The sequence below is a fragment of the Lepisma saccharinum genome, chromosome 23, assembly GCF_977018435.1.
Source record: "Lepisma saccharinum chromosome 23, izLepSacc3.1, whole genome shotgun sequence".
In the NCBI taxonomy this organism is placed as follows: Eukaryota; Metazoa; Arthropoda; class Insecta; order Zygentoma; family Lepismatidae; genus Lepisma; species Lepisma saccharinum.
Window position 1 is genome coordinate 19,357,388 of NC_139251.1, and position 16,640 is coordinate 19,374,027.

At 39.3% G+C, this 16,640-nt stretch overlaps 1 protein-coding gene across 1 annotated transcript in view; it reads left to right on the top strand.

The window, feature by feature from the left end:
- The first annotated feature begins 14,594 nt into the window (after positions 1-14,594).
- Positions 14,595-16,640, top strand: part of LOC146005439 (discoidin domain-containing receptor tyrosine kinase B-like) — a 322,803-nt gene continuing 320,757 nt past the window's right edge. Inside the window, exon 1 of the mRNA XM_083144683.1 lies at positions 14,595-15,046. The gene's annotated coding sequence lies outside the window, so the exon portion shown is untranslated. The remainder of the gene's footprint in view (positions 15,047-16,640) is intronic.

A 16,640-nucleotide genomic window follows, 5' to 3' on the forward strand; every position in this document is an offset into this window, starting at 1 on the left:
ATATAAAGAAGATGCTAGGACAAAGAAAGTTAGCGAAAATTTTGAATATTTCCACTGTCCGGTGAGTGTTTCCTTTCTCCTTCTTTGATTTATATATATATATATATATATATATTTATTACGTCTTGTTTATCATGGCGAATTTAAGGCTGTGTAGCCTTTTCTACCACTTAACCATGTTCACATTGAAATTTGATCATATGAAAATTAGAAAACAACATTTAAACCATTACATAAAAATGGAAATATAAAAATAAAGAAAGAGAAATATAAATTACAAAAAAAAGGATAAGAAAAAAATACATACGGGAATAAAAACTCACGAGCATACAACAAATCACACATGCACACACACACACACACACAAACAATCACATATTCATGACAGTAGTCAGCGATTTGAAATATTAAGGTGAATAAGGGTTTTCAGTGTTTTTTTGCGCTTAACTGTATATATATATATATATATATATATATATATATATATATATATATATATATATATATATATATATATATATATTGTTTTTCCTGTTAGTATTTTTAATAAAACTCTTGAGATAAGTAATGTACAATTCCTACAAAAAGTGGTTGCAATTGAAAGTCCTCTACAATGATACCGCATTGAATACCTCTTAAGGATTGAATAACTCCAAAACCAACAGTGCTGGAGACGAGGTAATATTTTTTTGAACTGTACAACAAAACCATACTTTACGCAAGAATTCCATTTATAATCATATTCGTGTGAACGTTAGCTGCCACGGATTTGAAACTATATTATTCAACACTGTCTGTTCCAAGTGTTTGACTTTCATAATTTGAAACAACGTAAATGTTATTCTTTAACAGACTGCGCAGCTATGAAAGAGAAATTATTATGAAAGAGCCGTTATCTTTTTCACTTTATGCAAGATCCCGAGGGAGGAAAAGAACGCTCAGTCCACACAGGGTACGAGAAATAAAGAAACAAATGAGCCACGATATGTAGCTCGTATATTTTATTGTAAGTCCGACTTTAGTTCCACTTTTCTTCAAAATGAGAATTGCAGCAGGGAGAAAATTTCGTCTCTACTTAATTCTCTGTAATGACTGTGATAAGATAGAGGATACAGTGCGTTAATTGTGATACAGGCTGCCTCGTCCTATCCAACAATTTGGATGTTCACTTGAATTAATTTAAGCCCCTTATCTTCTGATTTATATGCAGTTTTGTTCCTCTTTGTCGCTTACAGTCGCTTTCTGTTTTCTCATACGGGAGGTCAGTGCCACAATGAGGGAGGGAAGGGTGGGGTAAAAAAGAGTAGCGCTGGTATAGTCGGTAGAGTGTCAGAGTACTATACGAGAGGTCGAGGATTGAGCACCGATCTCCGTTGCGGAGTGGTTAAATACACCAGGGGTTCCGAGTCTATGCACGGGTGTTCTTGTGAGTATCCTTTCATCATCTCATTTCATCGTCGCGATTAGCCAAAAGTGGCAGAAAAGAGAATCAAATCTAGGATTGATCGCTTTTCCGGAGTTAGGCAGTCTCGGTAAGAGTTTGAGTTTGAACTTCATTTTATGCACAGATAGGCTCATCGGAACTGGACCTAGAGTTTAAAGTGGGATCCGAACTGGTGTGTCTCTCCAGCGAGTATCGAGCCACTTGATTACAAGTGTCTATCACTATACCATCTGAGAGGCAACGATCTCAGGCAGAGGAATAGCGGCTCTCGAGCTCACCCAGCCTCTCAACACTGTACCTGGAGGGGAAAAAGTGAATAGTGTTGCTCTAGTCATATTACCGCAAGTACCGAAGAAATCGACAATATGTGGGAGTTCACTTACCCTCACACCCCCCTATGTACCTTCATGGAACGATGGAACGCAGAAGCAATGTTATTTTACATATTACTCACAAAAAAATGATTTATTTCATACGCCATGGCAAATTCGACAAACCTACAAATATGCTAGAAAATGTGGGATATATATTGTATCTCATTAGTACACGACCAACCAACAGAGGGAAGCACGAGACGCTACAGAATAAAATCATTGTACAGTGTCTCTCAAAAGTTTTAGGACAACGACATTTTAAACTAGGCAACCCAATTTACACAAGGCGTTGGTGGGTTGCGTGTAGAGTTAGGCTCAATTTCAGGGTTGCCACATGCACAATAGATATTTATAAAATACGCGAAAAAATAAAAACAAGTATTATTGTATAAAATTATTAAAAATATCACTATTATATCGCAATTGACAAAATTTATTCTCAAAGAAAAAAATAGGTTTTCTGGTATTTCATCGCTGATGAGTCTACAGAAAGGAAAAGAGGTGAGAGAAGACGAGAGGTGACAAAGGAGAGCAGAAAGAGAAAGCGAAAAGAGAAGAGGAAAAGTAGAGGAGAGAAGAAAGAGAGGAGAGAAGAGGAGATTGGAAGAAGATTCTAGGAGAGATGAGGAAAATGGAGCAAAGAAGAGAAAAGAGGAGGAAAACGAGATGAGAGAAGAGGAGACGAGAAGAGGGGAGTGGAGAGTAGAGTAATGGAGAGAAAAAGAGAAGAATGAAAAGAAGAGGAGAAGAGTGAAGTGGAGTCGGAAATCTAAGACAGGAAAGGAGATACGAGGAGTGGGGATGAGTGGGATGGAGATAAGATGCAAGAAAAGTAGGGAAGACGATATGAGATAAAAGCAGAGCAGAAGGAGGGGAGAGAAGAAGGAGAAGAGAAGAACAGAAGGGACTGAAGAGAAGAGGTAGTTTCAGAAAATATCGTCTCAGCGTCAAGAATTGATGCATTGGTTAAATTATCGACATGAAACATTCAATAACATTTTGAAATGTATTGGAGAATGTATTAGATCGGTTCGAAATGCCTTTTGGGTTCTTTCAGAGCAAGATAAAATCTTCCATGTAAGATCTTTGATTTTACCTGCGATTATACCACTAAAAACATGAATGTAATTTTAATATTTATAAGAATTCTCCAATTCTTGTCCACTTCTCCGTTGAAATGGAGATTTTGTAATTTAATATTTCCCCTTCCCCCATCGTTAATTCCAAACTGAATCATTCCGTTTCACACGGACAATGAACACAATGGGATAGGTCTAAAACTTACGAAAATTTTCTGCCACTGGAAGGGTTTGAACCTACGACCATTAGATTGACAGTCCTGAACGGTAAACACTACCCCACAAGCCTTCGCTCCTGAAAGTAAGTAGAAGGAGCTGACCAATGTGAAATGTAGATGCAACTCTCCTCCAACATGTAATGTGCAAACAATACTTGTTTGTAACAAAGAAAACGAAGGTAGTACGACTCGGCGAAAACATTTAATGGAGAATTGCACATGATGAGAACTTTTCATTCGATATTTGCGGAGGTATCCTTCCATTGAACTCGAATGGGAAAAGGGGTAAAATTAGTATGTAATGAATTGTCACAAATATAAATAGTTATTTCATTAATATTTGTCAATGTCTTTGAAGCAGTACACAATTATCGTTAGAGTATCATAATTCACGATCTTATACATGAAAATATCCCTTTTAACGTGTGTCAATTCATTTATTTGTTTATTTTTTTTTATAAATGCCATATGCAGAACAATGTAGCCACTATACACTACTATTACAAATAATGTTACCATGCTCTTGTTTGATAGAAGGGGATTTAAAAAAAAAGAAAAGAATACCTAGTATGGAGGATCGAACCTGGGACCGCAATCAATGCTTTCAAGAACTCTAACCAATACACTACGTCCTTTGTTTCCTTTGGAGCAACAGTTCTTAATTATTCTGTCGCGTCAATATTGTAAACGTTATCCTGCAAAAAGATGTTTAACACTCTGATATAGCTCTGTACTTCTAGAATTACTCTATACACATGCATTTGAAATTTAACTCTGAATTTATTTCTTCGTTGTTAGTATATCTAAGCTTGTGAATATATTTTATTTGTATTTTTATAACGGTTACATGAACATCTACGAAATAGTTCCTTATAATAACCTCCGGTTGACTAAGTTGCCAATATAAACAAATGGAATACAGATTGTCTTCGAGCTTACATTGTTAAAAAGGAGCGGATACTCATATTACTATCCCGATACTTATTCAATAAGGTTTCTTGTTTGTCAGACATTATCACTTAAACTATTTCATGTTGAGCTAGTGCCCAACTTGAAATCTATCATTCTTCAGATTCTCTTTAAAATTCGACTCTGGTCACTTGTAACTTGCTAGGTGCAGACACTGCATCGACAGTGGTTTGCGATAAGAAGCGGCCTTGAATAGCATGAGTCACTTTGAACGCGAGCAAGCTACGATACCAAGCTTGTCTGCCTTTGAAAACCAAGTCATTTTTTTTCACCGTTTCCGAACGCGATTGCTATTGTAGAAGTATATATTCTCTCAAAAGAGCAAGAAAGGAAATTCGACCAATGTTCTCCCGTCGTTTAAAACCAAATATTAACTATTAAACGAAAAGTTCACGATTGTCACTAAACCTATCTGAGCATAAGGTGGATGTAAACAATAAATTTAATAGAAAGATTCTCCAAAATTTCTCTCGCACTGTCTACGTCAGGCCAGTACCCAGGGGGGGGGGTGAAGGGGTCCATGCCCCCTCGAACCCTGAAATAATTAAATGTGAACCTATCAGTAACTACGAAAATAACATCGTCGATTTTAGAAATGTATAAAAATTTCAATTTTGTTCTTACATAAATGAATCTGTTTCTTGCGCAAAAGTCTTCAGGGTGCAATATTGGATGGTTTTAGTTTTTTAATGCAAGGCTAGGAAACGTCCGATTTACCGATTTAGTCAGGACAGTGTGTTACTTTCAATCCCTGTCCCGACTTTTTCGAACTGCAATCGTGATGCGATATGTCTCTTTATTATTGTTTTTTTCTTAACTCACAATTAGACATGTTCTTTATTGTAATAATAATTCCTAGTACGCAACATTTAATTTATAAATATATTATTTTCTAAACATAGAATTATCATGACTTTTCAATGGCGCTTGCACTATTTGAACTATTTTGTAATATCTGTCTCTCTCTCTCTCTTATATATATATAAATTTGGGTCTGGCCCCTTCCTCAAAGAAATCCTGCGTACGGGCCTGGTCTACGCCAATGACAGAAATGCAAGCAATATTTTTATTTATTTTTAACCCAATTAAAGGAATCTGGAAGAATTTAAAATAACTAAGAAAGGGCGGAACGACTGTTGCTCTACTTTAAAAATTGTTGTTCTTCCAGGAAGAAAAATAAGAAGGATTTCCTCCAGCACCTTAACACAGTGTCCCACGAGTCTCTCTTGATGAATACTGTCAAATGTGAAGTGATTTTATGAATAAAATTTTCCGCCTGTTTACGTCTAACGTTGCGCAGATTTGGTAGTTCGCAAACGGTGTAATATTTCGTGTTACCTTACGCAAAGATCAAATACATTTAATAAGACTGTTCTGAACACGAGACTTGCGTCAGTAAACAAGCATTTCGTCTGTTGTAGAATCACAGGAAAAGAATATCGTCCTGCAATGTTCAAGCCTCTAGATATTTTCCATTAATAATGTCTAATCACAATAACAAATTTGAAGAAATAACTCGCATTTTCACAACTACGTACCAAAATTCTCGTTTTTCTTCATCACTTCGATTTCTCGAAGATATCTGCTATACTACAAGAAATCAATCCAAAATTAAAGTAAAAGTTCAACTACATGTATACCCAACGACATTTACAATATTGGAGGGACAGAATATTTAAAAATTGTTGTTTCAATCGAAGGTAAGGGCGTGGTGTAGTGGTTAGAGTTCTCGGTTGGACAGCTAGAGATCCCAGGTTCGATCCTCCTTAGAAGGTTTTCTTTTTTTTTTAATTCTCCTTTTATTATAAACAAAAGCATGGTAACATTATTTGTAATAGCAGTGTATAGTGGCTACATTGTTCTGCATATGGAATTTATAAAAAAAATAAACAAATAAATGAATTGACACACGTTAAAAGGGATATTTTCATGTATAAGATCGTGAATTATGATACTCTAACGATAATTGTGTACTGCTTCAAAGACATTGACAAATATTAATGAAATAACTATTTATATTTGTGGCAATTCATTACATACTAATTTTACCCCTTTTCCCATTCGAGTTCAATGGAAGGATACCTCCGCAAATATCGAATGAAAAGTTCTCATCATGTGCAATTCTCCATTAAATGTTTTCGCCGAGTCGTACTACCTTCGTTTTCTTTGTTACAAACAAGTATTGTTTGCACATTACATGTTGGAGGAGAGTTGCATCTACATTTCACATTGGTCAGCTCCTTCTACTTACTTTCAGGAGCGAAGGCTTGTGGGGTAGTGTTTACCGTTCAGGACTGTCAATCTAATGGTCGTAGGTTCAAACCCTTCCAGTGGCAGAAAATTTTCGTAAGTTTTAGACCTATCCCATTGTGTTCATTGTCCGTGTGAAACGGAATGATTCAGTTTGGAATTAACGATGGGGGAAGGGGAAATATTAAATTACAAAATCTCCATTTCAACGGAGAAGTGGACAAGAATTGGAGAATTCTTATAAATATTAAAATTACATTCATGTTTTTAGTGGTATAATCGCAGGTAAAATCAAAGATCTTACATGGAAGATTTTATCTTGCTCTGAAAGAACCCAAAAGGCATTTCGAACCGATCTAATACATTCTCCAATACATTTCAAAATGTTATTGAATGTTTCATGTCGATAATTTAACCAATGCATCAATTCTTGACGCTGAGACGATATTTTCTGAAACTACCTCTTCTCTTCAGTCCCTTCTGTTCTTCTCTTCTCCTTCTTCTCTCCCCTCCTTCTGCTCTGCTTTTATCTCATATCGTCTTCCCTACTTTTCTTGCATCTTATCTCCATCCCACTCATCCCCACTCCTCGTATCTCCTTTCCTGTCTTAGATTTCCGACTCCACTTCACTCTTCTCCTCTTCTTTTCATTCTTCTCTTTTTCTCTCCATTACTCTACTCTCCACTCCCCTCTTCTCGTCTCCTCTTCTCTCATCTCGTTTTCCTCCTCTTTTCTCTTCTTTGCTCCATTTTCCTCATCTCTCCTAGAATCTTCTTCCAATCTCCTCTTCTCTCCTCTCTTTCTTCTCTCCTCTACTTTTCCTCTTCTCTTTTCGCTTTCTCTTTCTGCTCTCCTTTGTCACCTCTCGTCTTCTCTCACCTCTTTTCCTTTCTGTAGACTCATCAGCGATGAAATACCAGAAAACCTATTTTTTTCTTTGAGAATAAATTTTGTCAATTGCGATATAATAGTGATATTTTTAATAATTTTATACAATAATACTTGTTTTTATTTTTTCGCGTATTTTATAAATATCTATTGTGCATGTGGCAACCCTGAAATTGAGCCTAACTCTACACGCAACCCACCAACGCCTTGTGTAAATTGGGTTGCCTAGTTTAAAATGTCGTTGTCCTAAAACTTTTGAGAGACACTGTACAGTTGACATAAATTTTGCAAGGAGTATCTTATTGATAAGGATAAGAGTACAGGTAAAAATTTGAAAATTCAATTCTGTACATGTAACAGAGGCTGTGAGAATTATCCCATGTAACTTAAAATAAAATTACTACACGCCCACCGTTAGTTTCCATAAACTCAGTTAGCAGAAAGGTACAGATATCGAATGGTCAAGAAGAAAGTACGATCACACTATCTCACAGTCAGCAACTTATTGTACAGCGTGAGCACAAAAGCACTACCTGGTTTTGAAAGGGTATAACTTCAATACCAAGAGTAGTATTCTACAGAAATGTTCACAGTAGTTGTAAAAACTCATAAAGTTTTCGTGGTGTTCATTGGAATTACAAATGCTCAATGTGCGCGCCACCTGTTACGCGGGAAACATCGAGACGATAATCCAGCTCCAATCACACCTTTTCAAGCGTATCCGGTGTGATGAAGTTGACAGCTGTACTGATGCGTTCCTGAAGATGATTCAAAGTTGTGGATAGTGGAGGTACATAGACCTGGTCCTTCACGAACCCTCAAAGGAAAAAGCCACAATCTGTTATGTCCGGTGATCTTGGGGGTCACGTGCATAGATTTTGATCATTGGGTCCAGCTCGTCCTATCCAACGGTGTGGGAGGTTGTCATTCAGAAAGCTGCGTACAGATTGGTGCCAGTGTGGGGGCGCTCCATCTTGTTGTAGAATGTAGTCACCTCTCTCTGCAGCAAGTTGAGGAATTAACCAGTCACGTAGCATTGTTAAGTAGCTTTCACCTGTGATTATTGGCCCCTCAAAGAAGAACGGACCGTACACTCGGCGCTCTGACACTGCACAAAAAACATTCACTTTGGGTGAGTCACGTTCCACATCAAGAGTGGCATGCAAATGCTCGTTTCCCCAGATCCTAACATTATGCTTGTTCACTTTTCCACTCAAGTGGAACGTCGCCTCATCACTAAAATGATCTTTGTTAGAAAGGTTTCATCGTCCTCCATTAAAGTGTGGATAGTCTCGCAAAACTCACGTCGCTTTACCTTGTCTTGTGGATATAACGTTTGAACCAATTGCAGCCGGTACGGGTGAAAACGCAAACGCTTCCGTAAAATCTTGCTTACGGTAGTTTGTGGCACCTGCAACTGCCTGCTGGCTTGACGTGTAGATTTTCTGGGACTACGTACAAAGGCTTCTCGCACACGCTCCGCAATTTCCTCAGAGATGGACGGTCGGCCAGAATGTTCTTTTCTTTGATCACAAATGCATTCTCTCTCAACAAATGTTTTATGCCACTGCAGAATGGATTTGTGTGTAGGTGGATCAACATTAAACTTCCGTTTAAATGCACGCAGCTCTCTCACAACACTTCTTGTTTTGGCAAATTCTAACACGCACCAGCTTCTTTGCTGAGGAGTGAACGCCGTTTTCGATGTTACTGCCCTCTAGCTACCGAATTCACAACTAGCGATTCTAAAAAGAAAGATATTAAAATATTTTGAGTTAACTGAGCTTTGGATATCAATTTTATCAAAATATTCCAGTAACTATTAATTTTATGACATCTTGAAACCAGGGAGTGTTTTTGAGCTCATGCTGTACTTTTCACGATTCCTACACAATAATTAGGGTGAGTCAAAAGTCCCTGACCACCCCTTATAAAATGAAAGGGAGTGTAGATTGCAACAATTGGTCATGTTAGTAATACATATGTTAGGCCTAGGGGGAAACGTTTTGGTGCATTCCATGAAAACGTCCGCCATCTTGGATCAAACTTCATTTCTTTAAATGGGAAGGGGGGCATGTGGGGTATGGTTTTGGGCTAGAATTTCACCAGGAATTCAGTGATGAAGTCTGATTTAAGAAAACTTTAATGATGTTATGGAAGTTATGGGCATAAGAAAGTGATAATTACGTATCATTTGCAAGTGTTGAACCATGCCATTGATCAAGATCAGGTACCTAACCTCAATTTTTCCTTAAAATTGGTTATTAGATTTATACGTTAGAAATCCAATAGAAAATGCTTCAGCATCCCTTTCTTTCATAATATCACTGCATTGTAGTTATAAACAGAGACCTTTGCAGCAAAATAATATTTTGCAACTTGAAATTACTCTCCCATTGCAAGCATTGTTTAGACTCTGTGATTCCATTTATGCATTGTCTCTTAATTCGTTTTCACAGTGCTTCATTGTGAGAAATGACTTCGTAAATTTTTTGCAGATCTTTGTTAGAACAACAAGATGTGGGTGTTTTTGTTGTAAAGTTTCAACCTGCCCACAGTCCAATTATGTAACCATGGAAACAATCACAAAGATATGGAACGTTTTCCAGAGAATTTCTTGTGGGTGACTCTGGTCTCGTCTTGTAATTCAAGCTGCTGATTGGCTGACGATGTTTTGGCCTTCACACACAAACAAATTTACCATTCAAGTTTTGTACAAAACCTAAATTTCCAAAGTAGGTAATGTCAAATATACCGCCCGGGTTTCATACCCGGTGGAGGCACATAGTAGTTCGGATCCCATTTTAAACTGTAGGTCCAGTCCCTATTAGCCTAATTGTGCATAAAGTGGACTTAAAACACCAACTCAATCAATCAAATATACCGTTACGGATCTGTAAATATACTCATCCTGTAGCGTGGTGTAGTGGTCACTACAGCGCGCTATAACGTAAGTTGTCCTGGGCTCGAATTCCAGTTTGGACATGGGTGTTCTTTGCGAATGTCTCTTCATCAATTGCATATCATCACTCATCCTCATATTTGCGATTAGCTAACAGTGGCAGAAACGTGAATTAAAATAATCGAATCAGTCTAGCATGAACGCGATCGACGAAGCCTTCTGGTTCGCTAGCTTCAACACTACAGTTACGTTACTCGCTCTGTATACGAGCGCGCTCCTTCACAAATACTACGACCCAGGGCTTCTACAGGGTGATTCATATAAAACTAACATATTTCATTATCAATGTGTGCGAACGAGAATAGAACTTGCAGCAAGTTTTTACATCTGAAATGCAGCACAGATATGGGAGTTTAATAACCTTTACATTACATGCTGAAAGTGTCCTCCTCTCTCAAAGCTGGACACCTCGTTCCATGTTCCTGGGTATTTCTTCGATTATGCAGTTGTCAATACCGGTGATATCGTTTGGAATTCTCTCCTTAAATTCGTCCAACGTCCGAAGCAGTGCAGCGTTTACTTTCTCCTTAAGATGCCCCCAAAGGAAGAAGTCGATGGGTCAAGTCAGGTAATGACGGTGGCCATAAGTTTCAGGAAATTATCACGGCTTCACTTTGAATCAGTGCCAAGGACTCATTTGGTGCATGGCTCGTGAAGCCATCCTGTTGAAAATGCCCGTATGTCATTCAATTGCTCAACAAACACCATGGCAATTCGTAACGTGTGCTTCATTTTCACAGCGACTGAGACAATATCGCGACGAAGGCTACCAAATCCTGAACAGCTGTGCACTCTCTTGAGAATGTACTAATCTCCCAGATGTCACGCGTCTTGTGAGACCAACATGGAGCCCTTCGTTTTATTCCTACTGAAAAAAAAACATGAAAGAAATGTGTTAGTTTTTATGTGAATCACCCTGTATATTATATCCCAGAATTTTATACTTCCGAAGCTTAGAACTTTCTCCCCTACATCACCAACCATTCCGATGGAAGCGAAATTGTACAAGGGGAATCGAAAGACGAGGATAAGGGTTTCCTGCACGAACTCCGCGTAGCGACGGAAAGTGACCGGGGACATGAAAGCAATCGATTCCTTGTTGCATGCAGCCGGATGCGAGAACGTGACAGGAGATAGCGCAGTCCGTATGCGAACGCTCGCCGACAAGAGCGATAAGTCGGCGCAGGGGATATGCGGAACGAACAGGCCAGCGAGGATCCGCGACGCAGCGGTATGGCTTTTCGATCGAGACGTTCGATTTGCTATACGCAGACGACACGAACATTCTGTTGTGAAGCAGAAATGAACATATTTGCTCGGCGATGACTGCAAGGAGCGAGGTCCTCGACTTTCGATCTCCCCATCGAAGTTCGCGGGTTCAAGTCCCGTCATAGGCATCATTGTTCCGAGCAGCTTTTCATTAATTTCATCTAATCATCCTCATTATCACGATTATCCAAAAGTGTCTAAAATGACGCACAACTACAAAAATACCCGTACAATATACAATGCGTTTATTTGTTTGTACTAGAGAGAGTGAGAGAGAGAGAGGATCAAATAGTTCCCAAGGACAACGCTAGATAGCGTACGGAATCGAGAGCTTTTTCTCTCGAACAGGCAAAACGAGGAGTATGAGCTCGAAGCCCAGTACTACATGTATAACTGAAAACTCAATATCCTGACCAAGGCAGAATTTATTTTGTTTTAAAACATAAACTAAACTTTACGTTTCAACCTTCTAGCAAGGTCTAGAAACAGGACATGACATAGAGTGGGATGAGGCTAAGCAAATAGGAAGTGAGAAGATAGTACTAGTGAGAAGGAGGCCAAGGAAATAGAGAAGAAAGAAGAAGAAGACACAATTAACTGGAATGGGGGACTGAAGTTAAACAAAGTATGGAAGAAGGTGTTAGAAAGGATGGAAAGGACAAGAGAAGAGAAGGAAGAGGAATGAAGAAAGAAAGGATAAGGAAAAAGAGCTTGAGATAAGGAGTCCAGCCACATTCCAGATGAAAAGAAATGTTTATCTAAATACTCCCTCTGTCCCATAATTATAGTCCGGTATGCCAAAATGGTGACTTTTTATTTATGTTCTTTTGGATACTTGATCGGCAAATTTGTACTGATCCTTGAGTAATAACGTTGTATGGTTCATTCCCGTGTTTAATTTTCTTCTTCTGTATACACCAATGTCACAGTTTGCCTATCGGACAATCATTATTGGACAACAAACAAAAGTGTACCGGACAATAATTATGGGACAGAGGGAGTAGTATAGAATTGAGTATATATAAGTCTTCCTGTTTTGTACCTTATTCAGTTGTATTTGGTACAGTCTGAAGAAAACCTTGCTAGAAGGTTGAGACGTAACGTTTAGTTTATCTTTTAAAATAAAATAAATTCTGTTTTGGTCAGCATATTGAGTTTTTTTATCATGGAAACAAGGCTTGATGGTGTTATGTATAGCCATCATTTGTCTATGGTAGTGAACTCTCAAATATGGATCGTGAGTCGAAAGAAGCAGTGAACATAATCATAAATTCACGTAAATATGCAGTTCCATATCAAAATTTACTATAAACCTTTTTTCGAGCAGGCCTCATCTCCAGGAAGCTATCAACTCGGGGAAAGCCCCGGCACTTAGCGACCTGTTGGGTGAGATGAGTCAAGGCAAGGATACTATAAACCTTTTCCTGTTCCCCCAAAAATAGGCAATAGTTAGGCTGGATAGTTCGATGAACTAACCGATCTCTAACTATTCACGCAATTTAACTAGTATATATTAAAATTTACATTTCACCACATCATATTTTACCATTTAAACGTGAAATTACATGTGGGACTTGAATACTGAACACATGTTTTAGTCTAATATGTAGTTGTATTCAGAATATTCATAAAAGTTACATTAAATTAGCATTGTGCGTGAAGTTGATGTACTTTTGTACTTGCACTTAATGTTTCAGTGACAAAACGTTTGATGAAAATGTTTCAAATACACTAACCCCATCTATTATCAATTTAAGTTTTACTTTTACATCGTCCCTTTTGAGTAAAAATGAGTGGTCATTGCAATGACGTGAACGATTTTTTAACAAAGCAGATCATTGATTGATTGATTTAGTTGGTGTTCTAAGTTCACTTTATGCACAGTAAGGTTAATCGGAACTGGACGTACGGTTTAAAGTGGGATCCGAACCGCTATGTGCCTCCACCGGGTATCGAACCCGAGACCCCTTAATTACAAGGCGACGACGCTACCACTGCGTCATCGGGGAAGCCTCCGAAGTAGATCATACCACAAACACGGCAGACTGGTGGCCCAGGTTGATTGTTCTTCTGTGCGTCATTAACTTTACGTATTTAACGTTCATCACCGAAAAGCAGTGGCGGTGATTTGGGGGCAGTTGCCACTCCCCCCACTTTTTGCCCACTTTGCCCCCGCACTATGCTAAACCTTATCTACGAGGGAAAAGTAAACTGCCTCTGCCCCTCCCCCAGTTTTCGCACCTTGCCCCCTTAGTTTTGAAACCTAATCGCCGCCACTGTCGAAAAGTATGACAAAGTCTTGAGCTGAGCCACTGTGCAATGTGCTACTACTGGTGATGGAGCCATGGATGGTAATCGGGAGTAATTTTATGAGAGAGGGTTGCATTTGTCATTTTCCTTTTCCCCGAGTTCTTTACTGCATTCATCTGAAAACTATGATTTTCTCACAATTTCGGAGGCAGAAGTAGCCCCATCACCTACTCCTCAGCGCACGCCAGTGTACAGTATTGATGAGGGCAAAATGAACAAACAGCGTCAGCCCAAACAAAATTGGGTGGTTTTGTTTCCAAAAGAGGACAATAAATTATAAATAAAGCACCGCATGATTCCGCTCATGTGTTACATATTCAAGACAAATACAGGTCTGCTTTTCACCAGCTAAACACTTGATCAATATTAAGTGCGAAGCGATCACGTTCCCACGAAACCATTTCCCAGCACGCTACAAGAGCGGCGAAGAAATTACCGAGCTGTAAAAGTTTAATCAAACTGCAATTGAACAACATTAATCAAGGCAGCAACGAAACAGGAAAAGGTCTCGCCTTATCGACTAAGCAATTGACGCTCACAGCGACATCTAGTGCGGCTAAAGAAAGTCTCTGGCAGCGTCTAAACAAAAGAAGTATGCTCTGCGGGACTTCATCGCGACCTTGATAGCATGCCGTATGGCCATATTGAGCCAAGATCTTCCCGGCTCATCCACGATCTGTTCCACTGACCGAGGGCTGGTGAAAAGAGCGGGAAAAGAAACGAGAGGCAGTGAAGGTACTCGGGCCAGTTCAGCGCACGCATAGTTACGGCGGTTAAAATCGATGACCCTGTAGCACTCGGCTTCAGTCTAGACCGACGGTTCGTACGAGTCAGGCCGGTTCACCGACAGCTCTTCCATCGGAGAAGTATCCAATCCAGAACTCGTCTCCGTACCGCGAGCCAATCAGGACGAAGAGAGCGAAAACACCTGTGAAATCGACGCGGGAAAAGTGATTCCGCTGCAAAAGTTCCCCATTTACGATTACATCAGCGTCGAAAATGCACTTTTTCTATCAAACGTAGATCGTGCTGCAAGGGTACTATAAACTCGTGGAAGATACGGACAGTGCTTCGTGGGTGTTCGAGTGGGTAACGTTTAGGACATATTCCCGCCAACGTGGATATTTCTCGGTTTTTCCGCAGACTGATCTTCGGGAATATCTAAGGAGCATACCCGTTATTACCGTTGGAACGTCTACAGAACTCCCCCCCCTAAATTTCGTCTCTGAGATCTCGCCAAAAAAGAAAGAAAAAAGGAGTCATCGTCGCCGTAAAGGAAGAGGTAAGTGGGTCATGTTTACTCAAACAATTTACCTCGTGCCACTGAATTCATTCTCTTCTCTTCCTTCTTCCTTTCTCTTTCTTAAATTCATTTTCACCACCTCTTCTTTTAGAGAAATCCCAACCATTGCAGCATAATCCACTTTTTTGACTTTTCAAATATCCCCTTTTCCCCAGCCTGTTCTTTTTCTCGCTTTTTACTTATTCACGTTCAACAGTTATCCACCTACGTCAATTTTGCTTGTGTACATACATCCTTAGCAAGCTTCTCGCAGCATCCAGAATCTTCTTCGCAGTTTTTTTCTCGAAGTGAAGAGTTATTATGATGGGCGTTTATTAACTCGAAGAACGGAAAATTCGATTCGGGAAGTTTCCTTGTTAATCTCGAGCCACTGGGACATCTGGCGGAAATTGACGTAGTTTAATTCTGGATTTCTCGATGTAATTGTCAGAAGACGCGTAGAAACCAATTTGAAACCGTGCATGTGCATATCCGGTCGCCCGGGCTCCAAAGAGATGATTACAGGGGAAATTTAACAGGTAATAAGAAAACGCAGGGGGGAGTACATATAAAGATAATCAAAAGAGTCTATATTCATGTGACTATCAAATGGATCGCATCTAAAGCCTTGTTATAGTTTTATAATTCAATTCAGCAATTTCATTTCAGCGTCATCTATCGGTTTCTCTTAAACTGCCAGGACTATAAATATGAAATTTGATAGTCTGAGAGATGTTCAAGAGATCAGCACAATGAAAGTAAATTAATTGTATCGGTCCGTTTGTCTGTCAGTAAGAGACAATCGCCTAGGCTGACCTTAAGATGTGAACGTCTAAAATTGATTGAAAAACTAAATACTTTACTACCATAGACCAATTGTCTGAGCCGAATTTCTTTGCGGAGTGGTTAACACAGCGCGCCTCAACGGCAAGTGTACCGGGTTCGAATCTCGGCTTGAACGTGGCTGTTCGTGAGCGTCCCTTCATCAATTTCATCATATCGTCACTCATCCTCATCGTCGAATTTAGTTTAGATTTGGCAGAAAATCGGCGCTAAGTAACAAATCAAATTAAAATGAAATCAAACCAATTGTCTACAGTAGTTATGTAAAATGAAAAACCGATTAGTTTTTAACGTTTCAATATCAAACACACTAACGAAGATACAACTAAGAACTTTTTAGAGTGAATTAACTATTCTGACCCCAAGAAAAACATAGCTGATATAGTACACGCGTTTACTTCGTTAACGTCAAAGAACTGAAGAAAGCCGCCGCCAAGAACGTGGTTGGGGATAAACAGCGCGCGAGTTGTTTTCGTCCAATCACACACAACCTTCAGCCAATGGGCGCAGCTGTCATTCTGCTCGTCTACTCCACATGGAGTCTCAGTCACATGACTGCGGATGCGCTGTTGCCGTACTTTGCAACTTCACTGTGGAGACCGTGGGAAGGTGCTTGTGCGCGGAGGGACAAGGTGGCGTAGAATAGATGTGTGGCAACACTTTGCGTTGAATGTTATTGTTGCAGCTGGTGGGCGCGCTCCGTGGACTTCAAAGTCAGCCGGTTGTTAACGTAGCTAGCGCATCGACTATA